Source organism: Pezoporus occidentalis, unplaced genomic scaffold, assembly GCF_034315485.1.
Source record: "Pezoporus occidentalis ecotype Australia unplaced genomic scaffold, CSIRO_AGI_Poc_V1 ctg89, whole genome shotgun sequence".
Taxonomy (NCBI): Eukaryota; Metazoa; Chordata; class Aves; order Psittaciformes; family Psittacidae; genus Pezoporus; species Pezoporus occidentalis.
In genome coordinates, this window is record NW_026916253.1 from 443,116 (window position 1) to 458,532 (window position 15,417).

The 15,417-nt window shown below is 40.2% G+C and overlaps 1 long non-coding RNA gene across 1 annotated transcript; it reads left to right on the top strand.

Moving 5' to 3' along the window:
* The first annotated feature begins 678 nt into the window (after positions 1-678).
* On the top strand, positions 679-12,267 carry LOC134156649 (uncharacterized). The gene is made up of 3 exons (XR_009962009.1): positions 679-766; positions 10,117-10,208; positions 12,126-12,267. It is a non-coding gene; the product is annotated as an uncharacterized LOC134156649 (long non-coding RNA).
* The last annotated feature ends 3,150 nt before the right edge of the window (positions 12,268-15,417 follow it).

Below are 15,417 nucleotides of genomic sequence, written 5' to 3' on the forward strand. Positions count from 1 at the left end.
TTTGGTTTGCTAGGAATCATTTCATTTTTCTTTCCTTCTGCTTTATCAGGTTGTCATTCAAGCTCTTACCAGTGTCAAGGACCCTGTTAATCACAGAATCATAGGATCATAGGATCATAGAATAGTTAGGGTTGGAATGAACCTTAAGATCATCTAGTTCCAACCCCCCTGCCGTGGACAGGGACAGCTCACTCTAAACCATGCCACCCAAGGCTCTGTCCAATCCGACCTTGAGCACCATCAGGGATGGAGCATTCACAGCTTCCCTGGGCAACCTATTCCAGTGCCTCACCGCCCTAACAGTAAAGAACTTCTTCCTTATATCAATCTAAAACTAAATGTTAAGTGTCGCAAGCCTTAATAAGTTAGCATTCTGCAATTAATTGTGACAGTCTGTGTATGTTTGTGAGAAAAATTAAGGTTTGTCTATTTTTTAGTTAATTGAAGCTATAACCAGTGACATTTCTATGATTAAGACAATTTTAAAGGTGTTACTGGTAATTAAATATTTTCTTTCATTAGATTTTATGTATGTGAAATTAGATCCCCCCCTTCTTTTCTTTCTTTCCCTCCTGTTTAGATGTTGAAAATATAATGCACCCATTTTTTTCCACTCTGTGCTTGAAATGATTCATTGATATTGAAGACTTTACATGACTTAATGCATTTACTGTCCACCTGGCCTGTAACACCGCTGACTACATTCTTCTAACTTGTGTCATCCAAATTTCATAAAGGAGAGGAGAGAAGGATGCTAATTGCAAAGGTAATTGGACTGCTGAGGCAGACAGATCCCGGTGGTGATGAATGGCAACTGAATGGTAGTGGTGCTACCTGATGCAGACATTGTTATCCTAAGTTTAATATATATAGTACTATATGAAAATTGTTACTGATGGTTGATTTTAGGGAGGGTGGTCGATACTTGTAGAATTCAGAAGAAAAAACTGGCTTTTACTGTGTCATGCCTCAAAGTGATGTCTTGGCAACCAGGGAGAAAGTATTTTGACTGAGCAGTTGTACCCTAGCAGAGCAAGGCCACCTTGCGTCAGCTGGGTGGTTGTTCAAGTGATCAAAACAGAGGCATTAAATTGAGGGCAATGGTAGAAGTGTTTATTGTAGAAAAGTATTTTGAACAGGGCAATAATGTAAGCAGCTGCATTTCTGTTCCTGTGCTTCATAACGGTTCCCAGTGTGTGTTTTCCATGTTGAAAACTTGAGGGGCTATAAGGCCTTCAATGTATGTATTGGATTATAAAACTTTTTTTTTCAAAGGAAATTAATATTACTAACATATTTTCTACTTTTATTCTTTCTGGAAACTTATCATTTGTATACTTCATTGTTTATAAATCTCACTTTTTGTTTATATGAGTAGATAAACATATTATCTCCTTATTTGCAACTGAATCACCACAAAACAGTATTTTGACGGAAGAATTTCTTCACTACCATGGGGTACATAACAGGTTTGCTTTGCTACCTGTGTTTTGGTGTTTAGAAAATAGTATATGGCTGCTGGCCACTATAAAAGTGTTATTTTCTGCATTTTACAGTCCTGTTTTCAGAGACGTTTAAAAAATTGCACAAATGAGCAGTTATATACGTGTTCAGTATGATTTATATTTAATCTTTGCATATTCATTGACTAAAAATGGCAACCTTTGGAGATACCCATTGCAAATATAATTGGGACCAAAGGTACAGCACAAGCAATTTTTGTGTCAGACCTGAGTCTCCATTGACTAGAGGAGAAAAATTAGTGAAACTTCAGGTACAGAAGAGCTGTAGGAAGGTGTTGCACCCTTGTGAAAGTAGAATTTGTAGCTTCTTTCATGTCCAGTGATGCTTTTCTCTATGTTTGCATGTATTTCTTATTAGAACTTTAATTTACTTCAATTACATCATCTTCAAGACTGCCATCACTCCTTATGTAAGTAGCCTCCAAAAGGATATATTAAGGGGCAAAAGAGATAGACAGGGAGATGCGTGGGAAGTCAGAGCAATTCTGAGGCAGACTGCCACAAGGAGGTGTAAGAAGCCCCTCAGTGGGTCCTTTCATCCCTGAATGCTGTCCTGCATCACTGAATTCAGAGCTACACACTCACGATGATGTGTAGTTTTGAGGAGATTTTGGCTACTAGAGGTTATAAGAAGAAGGGAAGCATGTTAGTGGAGTTCGCATGTGGTAGTTTTTTTGTGGAGAGGAACAAATCATAGAATCATAGAACGGTTTCTGTTGGAAAGGGCCTTAAATTTTACCTAGTTCCAACCACCTGCCACAGGCAGGGACGCCTTCTACTAAACCAAGTTGCTCCAAGGCCCACCCAACCTGGCCTTGAGCATTGCCAAGGATGGGGCAGCCACACCTTCTCTGAGCAACCTGTTCCAGTATCTCACCACTCTCATAGTGAAGAATTTCTTCCTAATATCTAACTTAAATCTACCTCTGTCAGTTTAAAGCTATATCTCCTGTCCTATCACTACATGCCCTTATAAAAAAAAATCCCTCTCCAGATTTCTTCTAGGGCCCCTTTAGGTACTGGAAGCTGCTCTAAGGTCTGCCCGGAGCCTTCTCCAGGCTGAACAATCCCAGCTCTCTCAGTCTGTCCCCATAGCAGAGGTGCTCCAGCTTTCTGAGCATCACTCAACAGCTTCACTCCAACAGCTCCTCATCATTCTTGTGCTGGGCCCCCCAGAGCTGAATTCAGTACTACTCCAGGTGGGGTCCCAAATGTGATGCTGTTTGCAGGAATGCATTAAATTAAACCAATACATCTTGTGACAGTAGAAAAATCATTCACCTACAACCATCTCTCAGAAGGTAGAATGTCAGAAATAAAATACTAGCACAAAAGTCTGGATTCAGTAATCTGGGGCTCCAAGAGACTTCAGGTCATCTAATAACTTGATGAAACAGAGTAGCTCAAAGGAAAATGCTTCCACTGGGATGTGGATATCAATAGCAACGGGCCTTTCCCAGAGCTATTGGGAGAGCAATGAACTAACAATTGTGGGACACAATGTACTAAGAGCAGCTTTATGAGGGAGACTTGTGGCTTTTTATGATTATAGGAAATGCTAGATATCAGACTCAACAGATTAAATAATCTATTTGCTATTAAATGAAAACTTAACCACAGTGTTAGAGGAAGGCAGCACTTTTACAATATTACATGGTATAGACTCCTCTGAACACTTCACAAAAAAAAGACCTAGGAGTGAATCTGTGAAGTTCTGGTTTAGATAAACTTTCAGTACAAGAGGGAATGAAACCTGAGAAAACATACTATAAACAAGCTTCAGTAGAAATATTTTTCTCCATGTTTGTCTTCTGATTTAAAGTAAAACCTTCATAAAAGCCATGTATGGGAAAAAAACAAAAATGCAGCTTCCAACGTCATTGACAGTTTGCTGCCAAAAATACAAATCAAAGATGTTGCACCTTAATTTTCCCCATTTAATTTATAATTATATTCTGCTTGAGTCCTATGCATCTGCTGGGCATTCCACGTGTGACTTCTGGAGGAAAATAATCTTTTGTTTTCAAGCAGTCACTGAAGAGGAGTCCAGTGTGTTGCACCTAGAGGATAGACATGGCCAAGGTGCTTCCTATAGCCGCTGGTTGCTCAGTAGAGCTGGGAGTCAGTAGCCTGTCTTCACCCTGACTTCCCACCAGAGCTGAGCTGGGTGGAGGAGAGAGAGGCCACAGTCTCCTCCTCTTCCCCCAGGCTTGTGTTTCTGGAGCTCTTTAGAGGGAGAAGGATAGAGACAGGCAGGGTTAGACTGAGCTGGCTGTTATATGTGTCAGCAGAAACCTCTACACCTTGGTAGAAGAATGGGTTCCACATCTTGGGGAGATGCGTCTGGAAGAGAGAGATGGGCTAGGGGGACTTGTGCCTTTCTTAAGGAGGAGAGAGAGAGTGGGAGCACAGAGGGACTTGGTTGGGAATTGGGCAGGTGACGCAGGCATATTTCTGGGCAGTGGTGGTGGAAGAGGAAAAGGAAACTGTAGTCTTGATGGGCTTGGGGATCATGGCCTCATATCTCAGGCACAGGGCAGTTTGCTTCTTACCTCGTATGTCTTTTAACCACCGTCACTGGGATTTGTTTTTCTTCAGGTCAGTGTCCTTAGCAGGAGGAGGAAAGCAGCTTAGAGATTCGAGAAAGCTGGCAACCTTCCCTGGAGCACTATGCATCCATCCAGGCTCTTCACCCTTGTGTGGAGTTATATTGCTGCCAGTGATGAATACAAAATATATTATTTTGTTTCTCATCCTTTAGGAGGGCAAATTAACTTTTGCCTATGGTGCTGGAGAGCTTTGAACAGTCCATGACATACAACTTTCTCAGTCATTAAGTGGAAATGAAAGTGTTTTCTCTCCTAAATGATGCCCCCAGAGGTCTGTATGTAGCTGACAATATAGTTAAAGCTGAATGGCCACCAGTAAAAAACTGACTTTCAGGAACTGTAAGTAACACAATGGCTTTAGTCTTGCCACAGTTTTTATGTGGGGCCTCAGCCATTTGGACACATACAAGAGCATTTTGATGTCCAGATTAATGTATCAATATTTGACCTACTCTCCTGCCTTTGTCCTTGAACTTTATCTCCCACTTTATTTTCTTAGAAAAAGAAACAGCAGCAGCTGAAATACTGCTTCTGTAGTTAACGTACCTGGCTACAAATATGACAGTAGCCTATAATTTAATTTAGGAAAACTAGAAGGCTATTTCTCACCTAACATTAGAAATTTAAGTCTGTCACCTGCAAACATGTTCCTCCGACAGCACCAGCGCAGACTTCTTCATATTGGCCCCTAGTGTGATACTAATGTTGGCTGGGAATAAGATAATTCATTTTGTGGACCCTGCTTCAGAGCAAAGATTGCCTATCTTGTGCCCTGTTTAGGAGGATGTGGTACAGCTAGGGACAGTGCTGAAGCTGCTACACCTAGGATCCCAGGGTAGAGATTCAGGTTGCTTTAGGCTGAAGAATTGACACTCACAGTTCTATCAGAAAATGAGAGCAAATTCAGCATTTTTTCCACCCTCCTGTAAGATGGAGTTGCTTGCAATTAAAATTTAGAATTATCAAATCTTCAAGGGTGATGTTAGTTAGTACTGCCAAACCAGTATGGAAAATTGATACACTGCATTGTAATAGACTTATAATAACATGTACCAAGTTGGAATTTGCTCATTTAAAAAATATCAAGAAGACAGTTTGTTTACCAATATGTTTTTATGTCATTGACTTTGAATTTTTTATCTAGAAATTGGTGTAAATTATTAGTTATCCTTTCTAAAGTCTGATTCAAAGAGCCACATTTTCACTAAGAATTCAATACAGCCATTGAGTCTTGCACTTGTAATTACTGGCATGTATAATAAGCAGTATTACATTGTTGCACAATGTACTTTATTGATAGAAATGTGAATGCATTTTCTGATTTTCAGATGGAATTCACTTATCTTTAAAAAATATTATCAATGGAAGTATTTGAAATTGCCTTCTTCTCCATGTACTGAGACTGCGCACTGTGGATGCACCACCCTGTCAGTGATCAAAGCCAGGCTGGACAGGACTTTGAGCAAACAGGTCTACTGGAAGGTGTCCCTGGGCATGGCAGGGGGTTGAAACTGGATGATCTGAAAGATCCTTTCCAACCCAAACCATTCTAAGATTCTATGACTCCAACTGCTGGCAAATGATTCATAGAATCAGAATAGTCACGGTTGGAAAGGACCTTAAGATCATCAAGTTCCAACCTCCCTGCCATGGGCAGGGAAACCTCACACTAAACCATATCACCTAAAGCTCTGTCCAACCCGGCCTTGAACACTGCCAGGGATGGAGCATTCACAGCTTCCTTGGGCAACCCATTCCAGTGCCTCACCACCCTTACAGTAAAGAATTTCCTCCTTACCTCCAATCTAAACTTCCCCTGGTCAAGTTTTAACCCATTACCCCTTCCCCTATCACTACAGTCCCTAATGAAGAGTCCCTCTCCAGCATCCTTATAGCCCCCCTTCAGATATTGGAAGGCTGCTATGAGGTCTCCACACAGCCTTCTCTTCTCCAGGCTGAACAGCCCCAACTTTCTCAGCCTGTCTTCATACGGGAGGTGCTCCAGTCCCCTGATCATCCTTGTGGCCCTCTTCTGGACTTGTTCCAACAGTTCCATGTCCTTTGTATGTTGAGAACACCAGAATTGCACACAATCCTCCAAGTGAGGTTTCATGAGAGCAGAGTAGAAGGGAAGGATCACCTTCTTCAACCTGCTGGTCACACTCTTTTTGATGCAGCCCAGGATACAGTTGGCTTTTGGGGCTGTGAGTGCACACTGCAGGCTCATGTTAATATTATATTCATTTCATTCTCTTTCCTGTGAAATTTTAAACTTTTATTTACAGTTTTCAAGCCTGGAGGCTGCTGTCATTCAGGAAAATACCATCATCTGTTGAATTTCTTGGAATCTGTCAACTTGGGTGATGGTATTTTTTAGAATTTGTTCTCACTCATACTTCAATTCAGCACTGTTTCAAATCCTTTTTTGCATAGCTTGATTCAAATAATTTAAAACTTGTACTGTAATGATTTACCAGGAGTTTTGTGATGGAATAAGCAAAGAAAAGGTTGAGTCTTTCATTAGCGTAGTGAAGAGTGCTGTTTCCATGGCCTGCATGTTGTGAGGACTATTTGGCTTTCTTGGAGTGTAGGTCTTCCAAATTTTTTTGAGTTTGAGTGATACGGAAAAACAAAGTTTGCAACTTTTTTGTTGTAAGCCTGAGTCTCTTGTCAAGTTCAGTCTGAGATGAACTGTGGCTGGCCTTGTGTTTCTTTTTTGATAATGAAAAAGCGTTTGCCAACTTTTTCATTGCAACTGCATAAATTACCGAAGTAGTAATTAGGCTGAGGTTGGATTCCATTCTCTGACTTGTAGCATTGCCTCACAGAGGAAGCAGCAAGGGAATTATTTACCTTTTAATTGTAGTTCTCCGAAGGTGGGAGTCTCTATGGATTGATGCTCAGGGGGTCTCAGCTGTTGTGACCTTGGGTACTGAATCACTAGATTAAATGGTAAAGTTTAGAACTGGTCATAATGAGTTAGTACAAAAGATGCCTTGAGGGGTCTATATGGCATATCATAGCCCCTAACTCCCAAATCCTTTTCAGACTAATTATAATAATTAGAACTTAAATAGGAATAAAACCCCAACTCTCAGGGGGAGGTGGGAGGATGAGTGTGGCTCTAATAGCGGACACCATGCTCGGAGAACTCAATTATCAGCAAGTAATTTCCTTCTCTCCAAAAGGTAATTGGCCTCTTCCACATCTCTGTTCTTGCTGATGATGGGGGAGAATTGCACGGAGAAGGGGCTTCACTGCCAATAGGAGCCTGGATTGCTGGGTAACGTGTGGAAATGAAAACCAGTGATGGCCTTAATATTCTCCTGGACTAAAAAGGAACACTACAAAATGCCTCGTAGGATACATATCGAAGAAAACATAAAGGTACAGTAGGTGGGTGTATTGAAAGCATTTTGTTTTCATTGCCCCAGAGCTGGATGGCTGTCATACAGACCCGGAACAGAAGCAATTCTCAAAGCTTGCTGTTGCATCTCAGTATCACACTGAGACCACCCCCCAAAGAACTGTAATAATTTGGCTTTGTCTATTCCTCTGAGACCGCCAGTAGTGACCAGTTACTTCAAATGTGGCAGCAAATGCATTATAAACAATATATCTTAGGTTTTGTGGTTTTAACACACACATTTAAACTCCATTTTTATTACAGTTCTAGTTGATGAGCTTCACTATAAAGTGTCAACAAGGAAAAAAGCCCCAGGGGTAAATCTGTACACCCCTTTCCCCCTCCAGTTCCTCCTTCCTATACATGTCACCCGAAGCAGATCTCCAGCCTAGCAGACAGTACAACTCTTGGAAGATCTAATTGAGTTAACGTTTACAGCTACAAAATGAAAAAATGCTTATATAACAGTCAAGTTTTAGAGTGGATTCTGACTAGATTGTGTTTATGATGCTTTCTAATTCAGGAAACTTAATTTACTGGGAGTACTGATATAATCCTCTGCTGTATCCGTTGGCGACAAAATCAGCTGAACAAATCTGTGATTAAAGTTAGGACATTGTAAAATGTCCTGCAGAAGGCAGGTTACTCATCAGGATGATATCTTTGATTTGACAATGTTCTAGAGCCACTGAGATTCGCTTACAGTTGGTAGAATGCATAAAGTTTTGGAACAGAAACATGGCTTTTAGTTTTAAAACAGTTTGTAACTGACTGATTTCATCTGATAGTACCCTCAGCACAGATAGCAATTGCTTATAAAGCCAGGTGTTTTTATCTCAGATTTTATAATTCTTTGCAGCAGGGGAAGAACCCACTTCTTTTCCAAAGGTACATCTTCATACAATACCTGACTATCTTCAAAGTCTGTGCTGGTTTCTGCTCTGAGAGTACTGAAACTCCCTATCCCCAAATCTCTACATTTTTAGGGACTCTTAGATGAGGCAGCAGTCCTTTTCTTTCAGCTGCCCCCAAATCACAAAGTTAGTGTTCAGGTCTATTTCTAGCCTCAGTGGCATGTAAGGATGTATCTGAAAGTGCAGTTAGCCCAGGAACTCCTTGGCTGGAAGATAAATCTCATTGTTCTCAGCTTCCCAATAACAGGTAGAGAAGTGCCCAATGCTGTGCATCTGCAACAGACTTCTTGTTACTTCTTGCATCAAATATTGGCAAACTTTTAACTAATAAATCTCAAAATGGTGTTTTTTAACCTCATTGGCATTCAGCATCTGTAAAAGCTGTGGTTGCCATAGTAGCAAGTTGTTGCCTGAGTGACAATGTTCTCATGATGTCATCAGGAAGCAGTCTGTTCCCAGGAATACCTTGAACTCCGTATATGAAAGTGCTGCCCTCAGTGTAGTTCAGCGTGGAAACAACTAGAAATGCATGTTTTCATATTGTTATGAAATACCCCTTTTCTATGTGCTGGTACATCTTGACATCCACAGTGAAATTTTCAAAGAAAACAGCAGAATTACTTTGAACTCATTGAAAAAGGGCTATTATGTAAAATGGGTATCTGACAGTGTTTGTTACATTAGCCAGAATCATAACATGCCTGCCTGATACAGACTGGCTATTGTTTAACTGCAGTGTTTAATTCTGTATTGCAAGGTTCACACAAGTTTCTTGCTCCACTCCTGACAGAACAAGTTTAAAGCTTAATGATGGTTCATTCTTCTCTGTTTTCAGTAATTGACAGAGTGCCCTTTTCCTTGACAGACATTTCTATATAGAAATAATGGGCACTTTATGAATTCTACCTTTTTACTAGCACGGATTCATATGTTATAAGTAACAGCTTAGAGATGGATGGTCTGAAACGGCATACACTGGTGTGAGACTGGTAGCAGTGGAGTTGCTATAATGTGTTCTTTTATACTCTGCATTGGGTTTCTGCATGTCCTTGTCTTATACGGAGAAGTTCTGAGTAGAAAGGCCACCACTCTTCCAGCTTTTTGCAATGTGTTGCCATACATACAGGAATCTTTACATGGCCAGCGCGCATACACGGTGTGAGCAAGCATCTTAACCTGCAACATGAGTGTTGGCTGAGACTGTTGCTTTCTGACTGGCTATACCAGCACTGTCTGTGATAATGGAGCTGGTGTGTACTGGTACAGTTACTTGTCAGGCCATAAAACACCTGCTCTAGTGTTAATCTTGCAGGTCAATCTGTTCGAGTGCAGGCCAGAGCTCTTGAGGGGTTCAGCCCTCTGTGCTTAGGCTGGGGAGCAAAGCATGACCCAACAAATTCCTGGTCTTGGAAAATTCTAAAAAGGTGTCACATGGTCATGGCCTCTCCTGCCTGCCCTTGTTTCATTTAATTCCATCCCATCAAATGGCCAAGTCATCCTCTGATCTCGTTTGATTTGGTTTTCAACCAGATTGACAGCATCAACAGAGGATGCCCTGCCTACTACTAGCATTACTGTGTGTTGTCCTTCCTCTAATGTTGCTTTTTCCTATCACCTTTTAAGCAGAATGTGATATGTTACAATCTTATTTTTTTTTCCCCCAGGATATGTTGGAGTTAATTTTAAAATACACTTAAAAAGGAGCTTTTTGAGACCAGCAGAGACTGAGATATGTAGACGGACAAGTATAGTGTTGGTAAGGGAATGTTTGCACTGTGTATTTCTCTCTCACTTTTTGTCAAATGAAATATTTTATAGAATCTGTTGTATTTATTATGAGTCTCTCTGCCCCTTATAAAAAAAAAAAAAGGCTAACTAATGAAGTTATGTGCTGATACTCAAAAATAAAAATATTCTTCTAGACTCTTTTTTCTTCCAGAAAAATAAAGTTAATTGGCCTGATCTGCTTTTTAATAGCAGCATTTATTACCTATTGAGGAAAATAAGTTTAATTCCCATTTACTTTTATTCCCTTGGAAAAATAGGTCATTTATATTTCAATTCATGTAGGACACTCTGGACTTGAGCTGTCTTGCAGCACAGAGAGCTGGAGAATGGAGCAACAACTGTATTATTGAAGAGCTCCATAGCCACAGACTGGGAAAAGCATGATCGGATGTGATTTTCAGAACAGATGCCCAAGCAGAGTTGGCAGTTAATTAAAAGCACTATGTACTTAATGATTAACTAATCACAGCATGATGGCATTCAACGGAGATGCAAGAAACTTCTCTGCTGGATTCAACAGAGAAACTCCTAATGTCTGCCTTCAGGGTACCGTACTTACAGACGTTTGCTTTTGCATTACCAGCAGAGACAACACGAGCAGTTAGTCTAGCAAATTTCATTAAGCATTGCTTAGTTAAAACTTTAAAATCAGAAAGATGAGGTTAGTCAATACTGTATCAACTATGCACATTGCACGGTTTGTCTTTAGCAATAGTATTCCACAGCCATATTTTCAAACTAATGATTGCAAAGCACTACAAACATTTAATCATTCTTCATAAAGAAGCTATTATTATTTCCATTCTACCAATAAGTAAATAAGGGACAGAGGTTATATGACATAAATGACATGTCTGTAAATAGCAGTCAGGAAAGTTCTGGATTTTCACCATCATATTATATTTCTTTTCTTTGCAGCAGAATTACAGATTCATGCTTATAGTGCAACCTGTTCATTTCAAGGTTAGCTTCTTAATCTCTTTCTCCAGTATCATTTTTTTTTAATCTTACCCTCAAGTATTTATTTCTTTTGCACAGGAACCCACTGTCTTTTTGCCGAAATTTATGTACAGCACCTAGGACCATAAGATCCTGTCATGTGACAACCCAATTAAATAATTACAATATTGCATTTCTGCATTTCAAAGATTGTGTTCATAGAAAATCTAGTTATGTGCAAAAATGTGATGCAGAAAGTTCAGGCATTTTCAACCCAATTAGAAAGCAAATTTCTGGGAAATCTCTGGGGTGATTGCTTACTTGTCACAATTCTGCTTCATGGTGTGGATGCAATCCAGATAATTAGAGCTAGGAGGAGAATGAGAGTGGATTAAAAAAAATTTACAGTTTGAACTCAGTGATGATACTGAAGAGAATATTTAAAAAATATTGTTAAGAGATTGCCAAAGATAATTGCTTCAGTATGAACATGTTTGGCAAAATGAAATGGCTACTTTTTGCAGTAGTGAAATACTTGGCTGTAAGGATGTCTGGGTCCTGCTCCTGACTCATGTAGGCTGTGAGTGCAGGGTACTAAGCCTTGATCTTCTCACTTCTCTAATTCACAGGTAGCAGTATCCAATATGGGAAGAAGTGCTTAGCGTAATTAGACACATACACTATACACATGAGATTCTTGGCTAGATCAGGCTATCACATCTGACAACAAGGCAAACTGGGGCTTATTCTCTTGATACAGTTTAAATATGGTTTTATTCCTTGCAGTTAGGTCTAATTCATTAAAAAAAAAAAAAAAAGGCATTTATTACCTTCATTGTCCCTATTGGGGTGGCCAGCTTGTCTGCATATCCTGAGCTTCAATGTGAAATTAGCTTTTCTTAAAGCAGCTGTTTCAGAAGCATAAATAACCAGCTTTTCTTTCCAGGAAATAGATGGAACAACAAGACTGAGTAATGCCTCTGCAGCGGCAGCAGCCATTCAGCACTTGTTCCTGTTGAGCCAGGTCTGTGCCCCGTCATCACCCCAATAATCCCCTCTGCTGCCTTTGCCCAATCTTGCTGCACCGACTGTCCACTCTTCAGCAAAAAAAAAGCTGAGCAGTGAGTTGCAGGTGAGGCACAGAAGTTAAAGGGGTCAAGTGGAGTTCCAGTCACTTGGGGTCTGCCTAAAGCTCTGGATACATGTGGCACTGCTGCAGTTTTCTGGTGCTGCTGCAGACAGGACAAGCTTGTTCTGCTCTGCATGCTACCTCGTGGCTGTTGGCATGAAACTCGGCAGACCTGAGACATTGTCCCAGATATTTTATCATGCTCACTGGATGATAACAAGGTATCCTAAGGGTTGCTGGTCACTATCCAGAAGCCTTAACAGATGAAGCACTTCTAAAATGCCTCATTTTTTTAGTTTCAGGTGCCTGGTTGCATTATGGAGAAACCAATGTGAAGTCCCTAAATTAATTACGTTTACAGGATAGTCATTGATACAGTGAAGTTGCTTCCAGTCCCCCAGCTTCCTCTTGGAAGATGGGAGGCCCCAGGGCTGCAAGGCTATAACAGAGATATGAGGCTGAAGTGTGTGAACACTACTGGACTTCTATTGAAGTGCGTGGTGAGTGCCTCAATCTCTGGATTGCATCACCTCTCGTCAAAAGGAGTACCAGCCTGTTTCTGTAACTTTCTAGCTTTTTTTCCCCACCCAAGTAGTTGTTTTTTCCATGAGGAAAGGCATCAATTGGTATGGACCTGTCAGTGAGCTTGCCAAGGGAAGCTGTCTGTCCATTAAAGAAAGCAAAATAATAGTTTTAGTCAATGACTGACCAAGTTAGAGGCAAGAAAGAAATCAAATGTTAGCACAAACTGGTCTGACAGCAGATCTTCTTTGCTGCTCTGAATAGAAAAAAGTAAACAAAAGTGATGCTAAATTGAATGTGCTCGGTACTTTCCATGTACAGAAAAATATAGTGTCCTTGTTTTCAAGGTAGAAAAACAAAGAGAAGTGCAACGTGAGAAAAGCGTGAAGTGGCTTCCCTTCATGGTGACGTGTTGCTTGAGTAACATCTTTTTGATCGTTAGGCACATAGGATGCTCTTGAGGCCCACAGGAAAAAAGCATCTTGACTTGGTCTCTGTGTGTACTCTGGGATAAACAACCAAGAACACCACAGATGAGAGACACTTCAAACTGCATCTAGGTTGCGGGGTGTTACTTCACATCATAATGGACTTGTGCCAACACATCCGAAGTTTCCATGGTTATCAGAGGTGCTTTTTACTTTCCATTTATTTATTTATTTATTTAAACTGACTCATAAAACCATGATTACTTTTTAAAAGTACCTGGGTGGTTCATTGAAAAGGCCAGAGTTTTAATGGGAAATTACAGAATTGAAGTCCCTATTACAGCATCCTGGACATAGAGGAAGCTGACCTTTCTCACAGAATGCTCTTATAAAAATGAGAACAATGGAAAAGCTAAGGAAGGAAAACTTTTCTCATCTTTCAGATTTCTCTCCACACTTATATTCTTCTAGATTGTCTGCCACTTCAGGACAAAACCCCAGGAAATAAGTGCCAAAAATCAGTGCGACCAGAAAGTATCATTCTGTGGAAGGAGCCAGCCCCAGTCACTCAAGCTCAGTTATGGAGCTCTGATATCTGCTGGCATGGCAGTCGTGGATTATCAGAGGGGGAGCAAAGTACAACAGAACCATGATAGTGTTTTCCAATCTCAGTTGCTACTTGATGTTGTCCTTTTAAAGAACGAGCTAGCAGGAGGAGAGGATCAGAAAGAATGAGTGGTGCTCCTGCTGATAATTCAGTGTTTGTGTGTGCGTCCATCTGAGGGTGAGCTCTCCTCTTTCTTCGTCACTTGATGAGGCATAGAAGCTGGTTCATACTCTGACAGGAGCATTTATGAAAAATCAATACTTGCCAAATGGAAAAAATAAAAAAAAGCCACCAAAGCTACAACAAAAAGACAAGTTGAAGTCTTCAAATAATGGAGAACAAGCAAACTTGCAAAAAATATTTGAGTATTTTTTTAAATGTCAAAGGCTCAGGTGAAAAGATTGCTTGAAGTTAAAGCTCTGAACTGGGATGCAGATAGCTGTTTTTCACCACTGCTGAAGAAAGGCTACTTTGGATAATTGTTAGGATGTGAAAGATTGTTGAGATCTGAGCTTGAGCCAACATACCTTACTCACTAAATTGTTTATTCATGCTGTGGACCATCAATGTTATTTCTTGAGTGACAAAAATAATTTTTCATTCTGTTTGTCTCATTTTTATGTGACTCTGAGTTTATAAAAATGTCTGTTATTATACTATAGGAAGAATTTCTAGGTGAAGTTTTGTATCAGGATTGACGCATTGCTGTAAAGCAAGATGATAACAATAGGTAAGGAAACTGGATATCACATTTCCTACTGAGCAGGTATTGCCCTTCTGTGAAAATTATCGAAAGCACTAACTAAGTAAATTTTCCTGTTTTATTGCCACAGGTTTCAAGGATTTTCCAACCTTTGTTAAGACGAGCCCATAATTTGCAAAGCACAGCAGTGGGGTAGATCATCTGTGGAAGAATATGTGTACTTTCCCCTTTGCCATGTGTGGGTTTTTTGCTTTATAGTTTTTCTACCTTTCTCACAGAAGAGAAAGGATCATATTTTAGAATATATTCCTTTAGGCAGGAATTAACTAATTAAAAGTTTCAGGAAAAGTCTCAGAGAAATACAATAGAGTTCCCTCCTATTTGTATACCATAAGAACTGATTTAAAATAAAGGCATGCTACTTAGAAAACAAACCCTGAGATCGATCAGTTGGTTCTGCTTGTTGCCATGAAAACTACTTGCTTAATTCTCAGCATACAGGAGCTTAGAGGATGAACTGACCTTGTACAAACTTAGCCAACCTCAGCAATCTCCTACCAGATGTGTGCTTCATTATTTAAGTGATACTGCACTGTCAGACTCCTGAAGTGAAGTGGACATGCCAATGCAGCGTCTGGTCCTCAGATCCTTAGCTCCTGTAAGTAGAAAACAGTGTACAGACGGAGAGCTGATTCCATGTACTCAAGGGAGGCTCACATGGATTTGAAATGTTAATCGATGCAGTTCAGAGCTTTCTGAAAAAGTTCTGTCCTGAAAATGATAGACATTCAGAATTTCTGAGCTACTTCACGTCTCTAGTCTAAATGTGTGTTTGTAATGGGTTTCAAA